This window comes from Pseudophryne corroboree, chromosome 3 (genome assembly GCF_028390025.1).
Source record: "Pseudophryne corroboree isolate aPseCor3 chromosome 3, aPseCor3.hap2, whole genome shotgun sequence".
Taxonomy (NCBI): Eukaryota; Metazoa; Chordata; class Amphibia; order Anura; family Myobatrachidae; genus Pseudophryne; species Pseudophryne corroboree.
The window spans coordinates 716,394,262-716,411,995 of NC_086446.1; the positions used below are offsets into that span (position 1 = coordinate 716,394,262).

Genomic DNA, 17,734 nt, shown 5'->3' on the forward strand with positions numbered 1-17,734 from the left:
TCCGCACTTGGGATGGGCGCCCAGCATCCACTACGGACTATGAGAAATAGAATTATCGGTAAGTAAATTCTTATTTTCTCTAACGTCCTAAGTGGATGCTGGGGACTCCGTAAGGACCATGGGGATTATACCAAAGCTCCCAAACGGGCAGGAGAGTGCGGATGACTCTGCAGCACCAAATGAGAGAACTCCAGGTCCTCCTCAGCCAGGATATCAATTTTGTAGAATTTTACAAACGTATTTGCTCCTGACCAAGTAGCTGCTCGGCAAAGTTGTAAAGCCGAGACCCCTCGGGCAGCCGCCCAAGATGAGCCCACCTTCCTTGTGGAGTGGGCATTTACAGATTTTTGGCTGTGGCAGGCCTGCCACAGAATGTGCAAGCTGAATTGTACTACAAATCTTACGAGCAATAGTCTGCTTAGAAGCAGGAGCACCCAGCTTGTTGGGTGCACACAGGATACACAGCGAGTCAGATTTCCTGACTCCAGCCGTCCTGGAAACATATATTTTCAGGGCACTGACAACGTCTAGCAACTTGGAGGCCTCCAAGTCCCTAGTAGCCGCAGGCACCACCAATAGGTTGGTTCAGGTGAGACGCTGAAACCACCTTGGGGAGAAACTGAGGACGAGTCCTCAATTCCGCCCTGTCCGAATGGAAAATCAGATAAGGGCTTTTTCAGGATAAAGCCGCCAATTCTGACACGCGCCTGGCCCAGTCCAGGGCCAACAGCATGGCCACTTTCCATGTGAGATATTTTAACTCCACAGATTTAAGTGGTTCAAACCAATGTGACTTTTGGAACCCAAAACTACATTGAGATCCCAAAGTGCCACTGGAGGCACAAAAGGAGGCTGTATATGCAGTACCCCTTTTACAACGTCTGAACTTCAGGGACTGAAGCTAGTTCTTTTTGGAAGAAAATTGACAGGGCCGAAATTTGAACCTTAATGGACCCCAATTTCAGGCCCATAGACACTCCTGTTTGCAGGAAATGTAGGAATCGACCCAGTTGAATTTCCTCCGTCGGGCCTTACTGGCCTCGCACCACGCAACATATTTTCGCCAATTGCGGTGATAATGTTTTTGCGGTTACATCCTTCCTGGCTTTGATCAGGATAGGGATGACTTCATCCGGAATGCCTTTTTTCCTTCAGGATCCGGCGTTCAACCGCCATGCCGTCAAACGCAGCCGCGGTAAGTCTTGGAACAGACAGGGTCCTTGCTGGAGCAGGTCCCTTCTTAGAGGTAGAGGCCACGGATCCTCCGTGAGCATCTCCTGAAGTTCCAGTTACCAAGTCCTTCTTGGCCAATCCGGAACCACGAATATAGTGCTTACTCCTCTCCATCTTATCAATCTCAGTACCTTGGGTATGAGAGGCAGAGGAGGGAACACATACCCTGACTGGTACACCCACGGTGTTACCAGAGCGTCTACAGCTTATTGCCTGAGGGTCCCTGGACCTGGCGCAATACCTGTCGAGTTTTTAATCATGTGGAAGACTTCTGGGTGAAGTCCCCACTCTCCCGGGTGGAGGTCGTGCTGAGGAAGTCTGCTTCCCAGTTGTCCACTCCCGGAATGAATACTGCTGACAGTGCTATCACATGATTTTCCGCCCAGCGAAGAATCCTTGCAGCTTCTGCCATTGCCCTCCTGCTTCTTGTGCCACCCTGTCTGTTTACGTGGGTGACTGCCGTGATGTTGTCCGACTGGATCAACACCGGCTGACCTTGAAGCAGAGGTCTTGCTAAGCTTAGAGCAGGCATGTCCAAACTGCGGCCCTCCAGCTGTTGTGAAACTACATATCCCAGCATGCCCTGACACAGTTTTGCTGTCAGAGAATGCTAAAGCTGTGTCAGGGCATGCTGGAATGTGTAGTTTCTCAACAGCTGGAGGGCCGCAGTTTGGACATCCCTGGCTTAGAGCATTGTAAATGTCCCTTAGCTTCAGGATATTTATGTGAAGTGATGTCTCCAGGCTTGACCATAAGCCCTGGATATTCCTTCCCTGTGTGACTGCTCCCCAGCCTCGCAGGCTGGCATCCGTGGTCACCAGGACCCAGTCCTGAATGCCTAATCTGCGGCCCTCTAGAAGATGAGCACTCTGCAACCACCACAGGAGGGACACCCTTGTCCTTGGTGACAGGGTTATCCGCTGATGCATCTGAAGATGCGATCCGGACCATTTGTCCAGCAGGTCCCACTGGAAAGTTCTTGCGTGGAATCTGCCGAATGGGATTGCTTCGTAGGAAGCCACCATTTTACCCAGAACCCTTGTGCATTGATGCACTGAGACTTGGCTCGGTTTTAGGAGGTTCCTGACTAGCTCGGATAACTCCCTGGCTTTCTCCTCCGGGAGAAACACCTTTTTCTGGACTGTGTCCAGGATCATCCCTAGGAACAGAAGACACGTCGTCGGAACCAGGTGCGATTTTGGAATATTGAGAATCCAATCGTGCTGCCGCAACACTACCTGAGATAGTGCTACACCGACCTCCAACTGTTCCCTGGATCTTACCCTTATCAGGGAATTGTCCAAGGAAGGGATAACTAAAATTCCCTTCCTTCGAAGGAATATCATCATTTCGGCCATTACCTTGGTAAAGACCCGGGGTGCCGTGTACCATCCATACGGCAGCGTCTGAACTGATAGTGACAGTTCTGTACCATAAACCTGAGGTACCCTTGGTGAGAAGGGTAAATTTTGACATGAAGGTAAGCATCCTTGATGTCCCGAGACATCATGTAGTCCCCTTCTTCCAGGTTCGCAATCACTGCTCTGAGTGACTCAATCTTGAATTTGAACCTCTGTACGTAAGTGTTCAAAGATTTTAGATTTAGAATCGGTCTCACCGAGCCGTTCGGCTTCGGTACCACAACAGTGTGGAATAATACCCCGTTCCCTGTTGCAGGAGGGGTATCTTGATTATCACCTGCTGGGAATACAGCTTGCGAATGGCTTCCAAAACTGTCTCCCTGTCAGAAGGAGACATCGGTAAAGCCGACTTTAGGAAACGGCGAGGGGGAGACGTCTCGAATTCTAATTTGTACCCCTGAGATATCACCTGAAGGATCCAGGGGTCTACTTGCGAGTGAGCCCACTGCGCGCTGAAATTCATTGAGACGGGCCCCCCACCGTGCCTGATTCTGCTTGTAAAGCCCCAGCGTATACTGAGGGCTTGGCAGAGGCGGGAGAGGGTTTCTGTTCCTGGGAACTGGCTGATTTCTGCAGCCTTTTTCCTCTCCCTCTGTCACGGGGCAGAAATGAGGAACCTTTTGCCCGCTTGTCCACGAAAAGACTGCGCCTGATAATACGGCGTCTTCTCATGTTGAGAGGCGACCTGGGGTACAAACGTGGAATTCCCAGCTGTTGCCGTGGCCACCAGGTCTGAAAGACCGACCCCAAATAACTCCTCCCTTAATAAAGCAATACTTCCAAATGCCGTTTGGAATACGCATCACCTGACCACTGACGTGTCCATAACCCTCTACTGGTAGAAATGGACAACGCGCTTAGACTTGATGCCAGTCGGCAAATATTCCGCTGTGCATCACGCATATATAAAAATGCATCTTTTAAATGCTCTATAGGCAAAAATATACTGTCCCTATCTAGGGTATCAATATTTTCAGTCAGGGAATCCGACCACGCCAACCCAGCACTGCACATCCAGGCTGAGGCGATTGCTGGTCGCAGTATAACACCAGTATGTGTGTAAATACCTTTTAGGATACCCTCCTGCTTTCTATCAGCAGGATCCTTAAGGGCGGCCATCTCAGGCGAAGGTAGAGCCCTTACAAGCGTGTGAGCGCTTTATCCCCCCTAGGGGGTGTTTCCCAACGCACCCTAACCTCTGGCGGGAAAGGATATAATGCCAATAACATTTTAGAAATTATCCGTTGTTATCGGGGGAAACCCACGCATCATCACACACCTCATTTAATTTCTCAGATTCAGGAAAACTACAGGTAGTTTTTCCTCACCGAACATAATACCCCTTTTTTTGGTGGTACTCGTATTATCAGAAATGTGTAAAACATTTTTCATTGCCTCAATCATGTAACGTGTGGCCCTACTGGAAGTCACATTCGTCTCTTCACCGTCGACACTGGAGTCAGTATCCGTGTCGGCGTCTATATCTGCCATCTGAGGTAACGGGCGCTTTAGAGCCCCTGACGGCCTATGAGACGTCTGGACAGGCACAAGCTGAGTAGCCGGCTGTCTCATGTCAACCACTGTCTTTTATACAGAGCTGACACTGTCACGTAATTCCTTCCAACAGTTCATCCACTCAGGTGTCGACCCCCTAGGGGGTGACATCACTATTGCAGGCAATCTGCTCCGTCTCCACATCATTTTTCTCCTCATACATGTCGACACAAAAGTACCGACATACAGCACACACACAGGGGGGTTTATTTACTAAGATTCGTAATTTCCGAAAAAAGGTCAAAGTTCAATCACGAATGACATCGACAGTGTAAAACTGCAACTTTTTGAATGGATTACGACTAATTTACTAAGCTGTCGTATTCGTGTTTTTCTTTGCTTCCGATGTCGATGTCATTCGTGTTTTTTTACCTAATTTAACGGCAGTGATTAGCAAAACACTGCCGTTTTTTTTTACAATCAATCTCGGCCGGATTTGTGTGATCCGTGCTGGGGTTTTTTTTTTTTAAAGTAAACAATGTAATTTTTTTAAAAAAAATGCGTGGGGTCCCCCCTCCTAAGCATAACCAGCCTCGGGCTCTTTGAGCCGATCCTGGTTGCAGAAATATGTGGAAAAAAATGACAGGGGTTCCCCCATATTTAAGCAACCAGCATCGGGCTCTGCGCCTGGTCCTGGTCCCAAAAATACGGGGGACAAAAAGAGTAGGGGTCCCCCGTATTTTTAAAACCAGCACCGGGCTCCACTAGCTGGACAGATAATGCCACAGCCGGGGGTCACTTTTATATAGTGCCCTGCGGCCGTGGCATCAAAAATCCAACTAGTCACCCCTGGCCGGGGTACCCTGGGGGAGTGGGGACCCCCTCAATCAAGGGGTCCCCCCCCCCCAGCCACCCAAGGGCCAGGGGTGAAGCCCGAGGCTGTCCCCCCCCCATCCAATGGGCTGCGGATGGGAGGGCTGATAGCCTTTGTTGTAAAATAAAAGATATTGTTTTTAGTAGCAGTACTACAAGTCCCAGCAAGCCTCCCCCGCATGCTGGTACTTGGAGAACCACAAGTACCAGCATGCGGCGGAAAAACTGGCCCGCTGGTACCTGTAGTACTATTACTAAAAAAATACCCAAAAAAACACAAGACACACACACCGTGAAAGTATAATTTTATTAAATACATACACACATACATACATACTTACCTTAAGTTCCCACGCAGGTCGGTCCTCTTCTCCAGTAGAATCCAAGGGGTACCTGTTGAAAAAATTATACTCACGAGATCCAGTGGTCCAGGCTCCTCGGCAAATCCAGGGTTAATCCACGTACTTGAATAAAATAAAAAAAACGCTGTCACGACCACGAACTGAAAGGTGACCCATGTTTGCACATGGGTCACCTTGCCCCGAATGCCAGAAACCCACTTTGCCTTCTGGCTAAGTGGGTTTCTTCAGCCAATCAGGGAGTGCCACGTTGTAGCACTCTCCTGATCAGCTGTGTGCTCCTGTCTTCACTGACAGGCAGCACACGGCAGTGTTACAATGTAGCGCCTATGCGCTACATTGTAACCAATGATGGGAACTTTCTGCCCTGCGGTTGACCTAAAGTGACGTCACCGCTGAGCAGAAAGTTCCCATCATTGGTTACAATGTAGCGCATAGGCGCTACATTGTAACACTGCCGCGTGCTGCCTGTCAGTGAAGACAGGAGCACACAGCTGATCAGGAGAGTGCTACAACGTGGCACTCCCTGATTGGCTGAAGAAACCCACTTAGCCAGAAGGCAAAGTGGGTTTCTGGCATTCGGGGCAAGGTGACCCATGTGCAAACATGGGTCACCTTTCAGTTCGTGGTCGTGACAGCGTTTTTTTATTTTATTCAAGTACGTGGATTAACCCTGGATTTGCCGAGGAGCCTGGACCACTGGATCTCGTGAGTATAATTTTTTCAACAGGTACCCCTTGGATTCTACTGGACAAGAGGACCGACCTGCGTGGGAACTTAAGGTAAGTATGTATGTATGTATGTGTGTATGTAATAAAATTATACTTTCACGGTGTGTGTGTCTTGTGTTTTTTTGGGTATTTTTTTAGTAATAGTACTACAGGTACCAGCGGGCCAGTTTTTCCGCCGCATGCTGGTACTTGTGGTTCTCCAAGTACCAGCATGCGGGGGAGGCTTGCTGGGACTTGTAGTACTGCTACTAAAAACAATATCTTTTATTTTTCAACAAAGGCTATCAGCCCTCCCATCCGCAGCCCATTGGATGGGGGGGGGACAGCCTCGGGCTTCACCCCTGGCCCTTGGGTGGCTGGGGGGGGGGACCCCTTGATTGAAGGGGTCCTCACTCCCCCAGGGTACCCCGGCCAGGGGTGACTAGTTGGATTTTTGATGCCACGGCCGCAGGGCGCAGTATAAAAGTGACCCCCGGCTGTGGCATTATCTGTCCAGCTAGTGGAGCCCGGTGCTGGTTTTAAAAATACGGGGGACCCCTACTCTTTTTGTCCCCCGTATTTTTGGGACCAGGACCAGGCGCAGAGCCCGATGCTGGTTGCTTAAATATGGGGGAACCCCTGTCATTTTTTTCCCCATATTTCTGCAACCAGGATCGGCTCAAAGAGCCCGAGGCTGGTTATGCTTAGGAGGGGGGACCCCACGCAATTTTTTTTAACAACAAAAAACACTTTCCCACCCCTTCCCATTGATATACATGCACGGATCTCATGGATCCCTGCATGCATCTCAAATCACGAATAAAAAAAGCAGGTCTGTTTTTTTTTAGGACTTTTTTGCGAATTGTAATTTTTCACGGCAGTGTTTTGTGTTTTTTTGCTTAGTAAATGACCGAGATTCGTATCTAAACAGGCGTAATTTGACCGATGGTGTATTCATTCGTAATTTTTTACCTGAACTAGCAAAAAATTACGAATGCCCTCATCACTGCCGTGATTAGTGTTTAGTAAATGACCGAGATTGACCGAGATGACACTTTGATGAAAAAACGGCATCTCGGTCAAAATCGGGAGCTTAGTAAATATACCCCAGGGAATGCTCTGATAGAGGACAGGACCCCACTAGCCCTTTGGGGAGACAGAGGGAGAGTTTGCCAGCACACACCAGAGCGCTATATATATATACAGGGATAACCTTATATAAGTGTTTTTCCCCTTATAGCTGCTGTATAGTTAATACTGCGCCTAATTAGTGCCCCCCTCTCTTTTTTTTAACCCTTTCTGTAGTGTAGTGACTGCAGGGGAGAGACAAGGAGCTTCCCTCCAACTGTATAAACCATATACCATATACGTGTATAAACCTCATTTTATGGTTTTACTATAATAAATTTCTCTGTTTTGAATGTACTATACTATTTGTGGATTATTCTTTCCCTATATATGGATTCCGAACGTATGATATACGTATAAAGTTCTACGACAGAAAACCTATGAGGGAAACAAATCTTAAGGTCCACATTTCACAGGAATCTGGTAAACCTCCATCTTGATTCATTTTTTTTTTTTTCCAAAACAATGTTTATTGAAGAAAGGTAGAGATAGATGTACAAAATTCCATGTCTGGATTCATAGTGGAGAGGTACAAATAACAGAAATACGAGGTAGGTCAGGGTCATACAATAAAGTCTTGGTATGTGGAAAATACATGCATAATTACATATAGTACATGTGAGAATTTGGTAATAAATGATATCTATAGGATATATTCCACTCCTATTGTCTAGGGTTACCATTTTGCTTAGTGAAATGTGAGATCTGGTATTAAAGAGACATGAAGGTATCTAGTGGAAGTAAAGACTTGTAATAAGCCTCAGTATCTGACCATATAGACCCTTAGCAGCTGAGAGACCACTACAGACAAGGAGAAAGAAAACAGAAAGTGAAGAGATAATAACCCTTCTTCAAATAATTTTCTATTTTATAGAGAAGATTGGTTAGGTAGAAAATCGGATTCGTATAGATTGTAGAGGGAAGAGAAATGAGAGGAGAAAGAAAGAAAAAAGAGGGGGTGGGAGATGGAAGGGAGGGGGGGGGGTGGACAAGACATGAAGACAGGACAACATACAGCATCGTTCTCTAAAGGGAAAACTATACCATAAGGTTGTCAGGTTGGATATATGTCCTGTGGACTGCGATAAGTAGACATTATTTACCGGCTCAACACATTTCAAACTTAGCATAGTTAATAACATTAATCAATCTGTCTATACAAATACCAAGTGGTGGGTTCGAAAATTTTCTGGATTCTGAGCTGAGTGGCATTATCAAAGCTTTGTATAACAGTTTCCCATTTCCCATAGAATCTAGGGGCCCCTGACTCTATATCCGGTACTAGAGCCTGTCGCTCGTAAAATATGTTGTTTAGCAGAGAGGTTCTCATTTCTGTAATAGATGGAGGTTGTCTGTGTAACCAATGGGTGAGGATTAATTTTTTAGCGATAGTGAGGATAACTGTCAGGGCAGGTATAATCTTCTGTTTGTGAGGTCCCAGGTCCCAATCTGAAAAGCAGTAAAATAGACATGCGGTAGGGAGCTTGGTGATTCGAACTGAAAAGATATCATTAACATGGTTTATCAGTTTGTCCCAGAAAGTTCTTATTTTCCTGCAGTCCCAGAAGTTATGATAGTATGTGGCCTCAGCCATCCCACATTTAAAACATCGACCCGTAGAGGCCAGGGTGAAATAGGAATGCTGTTTCGGGGAGATGTAGGCTCTATTTAAGAATTTGAGGTGCGTTTCCTGCAAAGCTGCGGATTTTAAATATTTAAATGTGGGGGACAGTTTGGACATAAGTACCGACATAGCCGGGAAATCAGGTATGTCCCGCTGCCAGCGCGAGTGGAGAGCACTTTGCAAGGGTGTTTTCCCTGAGTCTATGAGAATAGAATATAAATTACGCAGCCTATATCCTATGGTCAGATTAAAACGCAAGAGAGGGGTAAGAGGGTCAATGGCCGTATCAAGGGCCATACCAGGTGGTAACGACTGTGCAAAATGACGGGATTGGAGGTACATATAAAATTGGGAGTTGGGTAGACCATATCTATCTGATAATGCAGAGAAAGAGTAGATCTTACCCCCAGGGTCAAAGATATCTCGAATGCACGAGATGCCCTTCTCTTTCCACGTCAAGTAAGCACGGCCGTCCAAACCAGGAGGAAATTGTGGGTTGCCCCAAAAGGTGGTGTAAGGGGAGTTAGAGGAATTCCTGTGCAATCGTTTATTGATAGATTTCCAGGCTTTATAAGTGTCATGAAAGAGTATGTTGGATTTTATATGGGAAGGAATCAGTGAGGTAGGTGCATGAAGGAGAGCAGCTGGGGAGAAAGGATGGAAAAGGTGTTCCTCTATGTTGGGGAGAGTATATACGGAGCCACCAGAAAACCAATCCACCATGTATCGATACATAGCTGCATTTGAAAAAGCAGAGATGTCTGGCATCCCAAAACCACCCTCCGGCCTCGGCAGTCGCAAAATATGGCGGGATACCCTAGATTTCTTTTTTGCCCAGATAAATCTTGTAAACAGGGAGTCAAATCGTTGGATATCTGACTTGGAAAGTTGCAAGGGAAGCATTTGGAGGACATAGGATAATTTGGGGAAAATAAAGCTTTTAATAACCACTACCCTACCAGACAATGATAGAGGTAAATCCATCCATCCATCCGTTCAATAATTTCTCCGCCGAGGAGTATATCTGGTGGAAATTAGCAGAGTATAGGGCGTCCAGATTAGGGGGAATCATGATGCCTAAGTATTTAAGTGGAGAGCGGCAAATTGTGAATTGTGTCAGCGTGGGGGATAGAAGGTTTGTGGAGTGACCAGGGCCTAGAGGGAGGAGGCGTGACTTGTCATAGTTCACGCGAAATCCCGAGAAAGAGCTAAAATTATCTATAATGTGCTTTATAGCAGGGATGGAAAATTGGGGGTTAGAGATAAATAAAAGCATGTCATCTGCAAATAGACTGAGTTTCACTTCAGTCGACCCAACGACAATACCAGTATATTCTAGAGACATGCGCAGTGCAGTGGCTAGGGGTTCTATAGCTATAGCAAATAGAAGAGGTGAAAGGGGGCAGCCTTGTCTGGTCCCTCTATAGAGGGGGATGGGAGAGGACATATAATTGTTAGAGAGGATTTGAGAGGAAGAGTCATGATAGAGAAGACGTACTGCATGGATGAAGGCCTCCGGGAATCCAAACCTGTGCATGGTGTCAAAAAGGTGATCCCATGTGACTAGGTCAAAAGCCTTCTCAGCATCAAGGGAGAGAAGGGCATAGGGGTTCTGGTCTCCCGAGGTCTCCAACCACTGCATGACAGTCAGTATCTTACGCACATTCACCGTAGAGTGGCGCCCCCAAATAAACCCTGTCTGGTCTTCCTGGATCAGAGAGGGCAAGAGAAGCTTTACCCGGTCTGCCAAGATCTTGGTATATATCTTGTAATCCGTATTCAATAAGGATATAGGTCTATATGAACTGGGAAGCAGGGGGTTTCTCCCTGGTTTATGGAGGATTTTCAGAATCGCAGCGTTGAAGTATAGTGGAGGAGGTGTTCCGGACAACAGCAAGTTGAATAGTTTACAAAGGGGTTTGACCAATTGAGGGGCCAGTATTTTATAGTATTCATTGGTTAGACCGTCAGGTCCAGGGGTTTTGTTTGGTTTCAAACAGTGAATTGCATGGAGCACCTCCTCCTCAGTAATGGGGTTCAGTAGGGGTTGGGATGAGGTAGAAGATAGAGAGGGAAGCGTAAGGGAAGACCAGAAAGAGTGTTGTTGTTGGTAATCAATAGAGGGTTCAGAATATAGTGAGGAATAAAAAGACTGCAGAACCTCAGACACCTGGTCACAATCATGTACCACAGTGCCGTCAGCCCTAGTTAGAGCATGGATAAGTGTTGGGGGATGTTGACCTTTCAGGAGATTTGAAAGCAATCGACTAGATTGATTGCCGAATTTATGAAATCTACATTGAGACATAAATGTTAATTTAGATTCGGTTTGGGTTAAGAGTTTGTCAAAAAGGGATTTCTGTTCATGGTAGAGTTTTCTGGTAATTGGGGTGGGGGATTGCGTGAACGCTTTGTAGGCGTCAGTAAGTTTAGATTGAGCATCAAGGTACAGAGCTTGTGTGTCTTTCTTATGTTTGGAGGTGAAGGAGATGATAGCACCTCTTAGTACTGTCTTAGACGTCTGCCAGAACAGGAGCGGTGATTCCTTCTCTGCAGTTATATTACAATGTGTGAAGTCAGCCCATGATGCCTCCAGCATATTTCTAAATTGAATGGAATTGGTCAGGTGGGATGGGAAGCGCCATTGTCTGACAGGGCCTCTATTGGGGAAGGTGGCGAGAGCCATCCAGCAGACCGCATGATCCGACAAGGACACCGGTTCAATTTCAGAAGTTTGCACCCTGGTAAACATAGAAGCCGAGATGAGCAGATAATCGATTCTCGACAGTGTACCATGAGCAGCCGATAAACAAGTGTATTCACGGTCGACTGGATGACAGGCTCGCCACACGTCCACCAAGTGCAGCTGTGACATTAGATATGGTAAACCATATTTGGGAGTATAACGGCTAGATCTGGATTTGGTGTTCCTATCAAGAGCATTGGATACAGTAGAGTTAAAGTCACCTGCGAGTATCACCTGTTTATGAGAGTGTGGGTGCAGTTTAGCGGCAATGGACAGAAAAAAGGGTTGGGGATCGATATTGGGGGCGTATACATTACACAGTAGAAAACGTGAGTCATCTAGAGTGGCGTCTACAATGAGGTATCTGCCTTCAGTATCAGATTGGGAGGAGTGAAGGTCTACTTGGACGGAGCGTCTAATCAAAATGAGTACCCCACGGGCCTTGGCAGTAAATGGGGCGGACGCCAGCACTCTCCAGCCCAGGCAATTGAGCTTGTCAATCTCAGGGGGAAGGAGATGAGACTCCTGGAGGAATGCAACATCTACATGTAGTTTAGATAAGTAAAGTAAGATTTTCTTCCTCTTTATGGGGGAGTGGAAGCCACCTACATTATATGTGCAAATTTTTAAACTGGTCATCATTCTGCTGAAGAAAGGTATGGTTCATGGCAATAAATAAAACCGATAATATCATATCTACAAAATACATTGCTATCATGGACATTGAAAACCAACAGGACAAGACACAGAGAGGAGAGAACAATGGGTAGAAAAAGTGGGAGAAAGTAAAGCAAAGGATCCAGAAAAGAATGGATCAAAGGATTAGCATCAAAAGTGCACTTCAGGTACAAAGATAATCTAAATTGACCTATAGTTCGCCAATTGGAGAACCAGATAAGAACTCCAGGCTTGCCCCAGCCCTGGTACTGAGAAATAATAAGCATAGCTTATATATGGCATAAACAAAACATAACTTAGAATAATATGTGGAAAACTTTAGGTGGAAGGCACCTTAAAAGAAGGATCCCATTCAGAATGGGATTAATGATGAAATGGCACCCGCCATAGCATTTACGCCGGTAAGAGAGGCGTCTCCTCCCACCAATAATTTCAAGAACTTCTAGCGATTAACAGCTATAACATAAACAGATATATCAAAGTAATAGAGTAATCGTCAGTAAAGGAGGAGATAACCACGCTAAGGAATTTTATAGCCGTGGTTAGCAGTCAGGAGTCGAGTCCGTTGAGGCCGTTGAGGGCTGGCGCAGTGAGGAACGGCCGTTCTCCTCTTCCAGTAGATATGCTTCCGCATCAGCCACGGTGGAGAAGTCTGTAAATGAAGATCCTTTGAACAGGCGTAATCGTGCTGGGTATATAAGAGCGAATTTTCTATTTGCTTTTGCTAGGCGGGAACAAAGTGGGGTGAATTCACGTCGTGCCCTGGCCACCTCTGCCGAATAATCTTGGAAGATAAAAATCTTCACATCGTTCCATTGTAAGTTCCGCTTACGGCGAGACGCAGACCAGATGGTGTCTTTGTGGATGTAATTTAGACAACGGAAAATAACAGCTCGGGGTCGGGAATCCTGCGTAGGCCTTGCAGGACCAATGCGATGGGCCCTCTCCACAATCATACCCGTGCAGGAATCTTGGATATCAAGCAGATCTGGCAGCGTGTCTTGTATGAAGGAAAGGAGTGCTGGCCCTTTAAGGGCTTCGGGTAGCCCAACAACCCTCAGATTATTTCGACATGATCTATTCTCGAGATCGTCGACCTTATTAAGAAGCTGGTAATGGGATTTCTGAAGAAAGGGGCACTGTTCCTTTAAATCGGCAACGTCATGAAATGTCTCCCCAAGGCGCTGTTCATTAGCCTGCACCCGTTTGGAAAGCTGTTTAAACTGTGATTTGATGTCATGCACTGCCTGTGTGACTTTGGCAGCATGAGATTCCATAATAGGATTAATGGAGTCCTGAATTGCCTTTACCATGTCAGAGTATGTAATTGGGCCCTCAGCCTGCTCTGTAGTCTTATTAGACTTCTGTGTAGAGGGGGCAGCATGTACAGGGAGAGCTGTGTTCACAGAGGAGTCAGAGGAGGAATGTAACTCACGATCTGTGTGTATTTGCTGCTGCTGCGGCTGTGTCTGCTGTCCGGCGGCCATCTTGGATTCCCCCATTCGTTTTTGCAGGACGTTGTTTGAGGGGCTTAGCCGCTTCTGGGGCGGCCAGGAAGCGCTCCATCAGATGCCAGAGGTGTTCCCACAGGCAGGTGAGCGGTTCTGGAGCGGGCTGTAACGCTATGTGCAGCGTACGGGCTAGCGCGGGCTGGGGCGGCACACGGAGCTCACACTGCTGCTGCTGCACGCATCAGCGCCATACCCCCTTCTTGATTCATTTTTATATGGTTGTGAAGATACTTTTATTCCAAATAGACTTCAATACAAGGCTTTCTGACTTTTTCTATTTGGTAAACCTCCATTCACATCTCTAAGTGTTTTTGTTCACTATCTATATTCATTGTATTCCATTTCATTATACGGAACACACTACACTATTTTTGGAATTATTTCTGTTTTGTTTATATATGGATTTCGGGTTCATGAAATACACATGAAGCTTCATGAAAGAACATCTGTGAGGGAAGTATTATCTGCTTATTTATTGTCATTCTAGCGCATTTCAGCTGGTCATAAATCTCATTATTCACGCTATATATCTTTTGGTATTGGGGATACCTTTTGACCAGTTGGTCTGCTGCTTTACCCTTCTTAGGCGCCCGGACACTTTTCTGGTATCTTTCTTTTATACAGAGCTGACACTGTCACGTAATTCCTTCCAACAGTTCATCCACTCAGGTGTCGACCCCCTAGGGGGTGACATCACTATTACAGGCAATCTGCTCCGTCTCCACATCATTTTTCTCCTCATACATGTCGACACAAAAGTACCGACATACAGCACACACACAGGGAATGCTCTGATAGAGGACAGGACCCCACTAGCCCTTTGGGGAGACAGAGGGAGAGTTTGCCAGCACACACCAGAGCGCTATATATATATATACAGGGATAACCTTATATAAGTGTTTTTCCCCTTATAGCTGCTGTATAGTTAATACTGCGCCTAATTAGTGCCCCCCTCTCTTTTTTTTTAACCCTTTCTGTAGTGTAGTGACTGCAGGGGAGAGACAAGGAGCTTCCCTCCAACAGAGCTGTGAGGGAAAATGGCGCCAGTGTGCTGAGGAGATAGGCTCCGCCCCTTTTTCGCTGACTTTTCTCCTGCTTTTTTATGGATTCTGGCAGGGGTTAAATGCATCCATATAGCCCAGGAGCTATATGTGATGCATTTTTTTGCCATCCAAGGTGTTTTTATTGCGTCTCAGGGCGCCCCCCCCCAGCGCCCTGCACCCTCAGTGACCGAAGTGTGAAGTGTGCTGAGAGCAATGGCGCACAGCTGCAGTGCTGTGCGCTACCTTGTTGAAGACAGGACGTCTTCTGCCGCCGATTTTCCGGACCTCTTCTGCCTTCTGGCTCTGTAAGGGGGCCGGCGGCGCGGCTCTGGGACCCATCCAAGCTGGGCCTGTGATCGTCCCTCTGGAGCTAATGTCCAGTAGCCTAAGAAGCCCAATCCACTCTGCACGCAGGTGAGTTCGCTTCTTCTCCCCTTAGTCCCTCGATGCAGTGAGCCTGTTGCCAGCAGGTCTCACTGAAAATAAAAAACCTAATCTAAAACTTTCACTAAGAAGCTCAGGAGAGCCCCTAGTGTGCACCCTTCTCGTTCGGGCACAGAGATCTAACTGAGGCTTGGAGGAGGGTCATAGGGGGAGGAGCCAGTGCACACCAGATAGTCCTAAAGCTTTCTTTAGATGTGCCCAGTCTCCTGCGGAGCCTCTATTCCCCATGGTCCTTACGGAGTCCCCAGCATCCACTTAGGACGTTAGAGAAATATATAATATCACTAGTACTGCAGCCGCACAGGTATATATATTTATTATGTAATGACTGATGACGGACCTGCTGGACACTGTCAGCTCAGCAGCACCGCAGACTGCTACAGTAAGCTACTATAGTAGTATGTATCAAGAAGAAAGAGAAAAAAAAACCACGGGTAGGTGGTATACAATTATGGATGGACCAGCGACTGCCGACACAGAGGTAGCTACAGCCGTGGACTACCGTACTGTGTCTGCTGCTAATATAGACTGGATGATAATGAGATGAAATTAATATATATATATATATAATATCACTAGTACTGCAGCCGGACAGGTATATATATTTATTATGTAATGACTGATGACGGACCTGCTGGACACTGTCAGCTCAGCAGCACCGCAGACTGCTACAGTAAGCTACTATAGTAGTATGTATCAAGAAGAAAGAGAAAAAAAAAACCACGGGTAGGTGGTATGCAATTATGGATGGACCAGCGACTGCCGACACAGAGGTAGCTACAGCCGTGGACTACCGTACTGTGTCTGCTGCTAATATAGACTGGATGATAATGAGATGAAATTAATATATATATATATAATATCACTAGTACTGCAGCCGCACAGGTATATATATTTATTATGTAATGACTGATGACGGACCTGCTGGACACTTAATTAATACCCAATTAATCAATTTATTAGGTTCCTTATGCTTGCGAACCAGTTAGATTCTATACACATATGAATCTTCCCCATATTCGAATATCTGAATGTCAGACTCAAGCTGATGATATATGAGGTATGTGCCGTTCCCTTGGATTAATCCCAATCTCTGCCTAATTGAACAAAAAGTGTCCTTTAATTAATAAAGGTTATTAAACGTTTTTTTAATTAGGTATGGTCCTCGCTGTATCAATCAAGTCCCATTGAAATATTGAAACGTTGTTCATACATCTTTGAATGACCTTTTATGTGCTGACAATATGTTCTGAAATGAAGAGGTATGTTTTTCATAACCTGTGCTTTTTGGTTCTCTTTTTTCCTCTTTCTTCATGTTATTTATTCTGTTTTCCTCCTCATGTTGCTATGTCATGTTCTTTTGATACCAATATGTCATGTTATATGTGAGTGTAAGATGCTTATTGCTATGTATTTGTTTTGACTTATTCTACAATTGTAGATTTTACCCCTGATGAAGTCTTGGAACAAGACGAAACGCGTTGGGTTATCTATCTATTATCTGATGTTACCTCCGAATCTACAATAAGGAGAAGGAGGAAATCGTAGTGATATATCTACGCTTTTTCCTCATCACTACAAACTGATTGTTCAAATTGTGCGACAAATGTAAATGTATCAACTCTGTATACTTATGAACATTTGTGTCGGGTTTATATGTTGTTTTAATAAATTTTTATGTTAGTATTTGTTATCTGACGTAATTTATCCGGAGAGTACTGTGAGGGTCCGTTTTTAGGTAGGGCGTTGATATAACTCCCTTGGCGCCATCTCCTCTATTTCATTTCATATTTTCACACATTTAGTTCCTCCTAACAGGGAACTTAGAGGATACAGGCAGCCATATAATTAATTAATTTTAGTGTTTTATTTGAAATAGCGCAGTGGGAGAGTAATTCTTGTAATATATATATATATATATATATATATATAATATCACTAGTACTGCAGCCGGACAGGTATATATATTTATTATGTAATGACTGATGACGGACCTGCTGGACACTGTCAGCTCAGCAGCACCGCAGACTGCTACAGTAAGCTACTATAGTAGTATGTATCAAGAAGAAAGAGAAAAAAAAAACCACGGGTAGGTGGTATGCAATTATGGATGGACCAGCGACTGCCGACACAGAGGTAGCTACAGCCGTGGACTACCGTACTGTGTCTGCTGCTAATATAGACTGGATGATAATGAGATTAAATTAATATATATATATATATATAATATCACTAGTACTGCAGCCGCACAGGTATATATATTTATTATGTAATGACTGATGACGGACCTGCTGGACACTGTCAGCTCAGCAGCACCGCAGACTGCTACAGTAAGCTACTATAGTAGTATGTATCAAGAAGAAAGAGAAAAAAAAAACCACTGGTAGGTGGTATAAAATTATGGATGGACCAGCGACTGCCGACACAGAGGTAGCTACAGCCGTGGACTACCGTACTGTGTCTGCTGCTA

The 17,734-nt window shown here is 45.6% G+C and overlaps 1 long non-coding RNA gene across 1 annotated transcript; it reads left to right on the forward strand.

Moving 5' to 3' along the window:
- The first annotated feature begins 16,215 nt into the window (after positions 1 to 16,215).
- On the forward strand, positions 16,216 to 17,131 carry LOC135058194 (uncharacterized). Its single transcript, XR_010244667.1, has 3 exons — positions 16,216 to 16,324; positions 16,421 to 16,526; positions 16,706 to 17,131. It is a non-coding gene; the product is annotated as an uncharacterized LOC135058194 (long non-coding RNA).
- Positions 17,132 to 17,734: the final 603 nt, after the last annotated feature.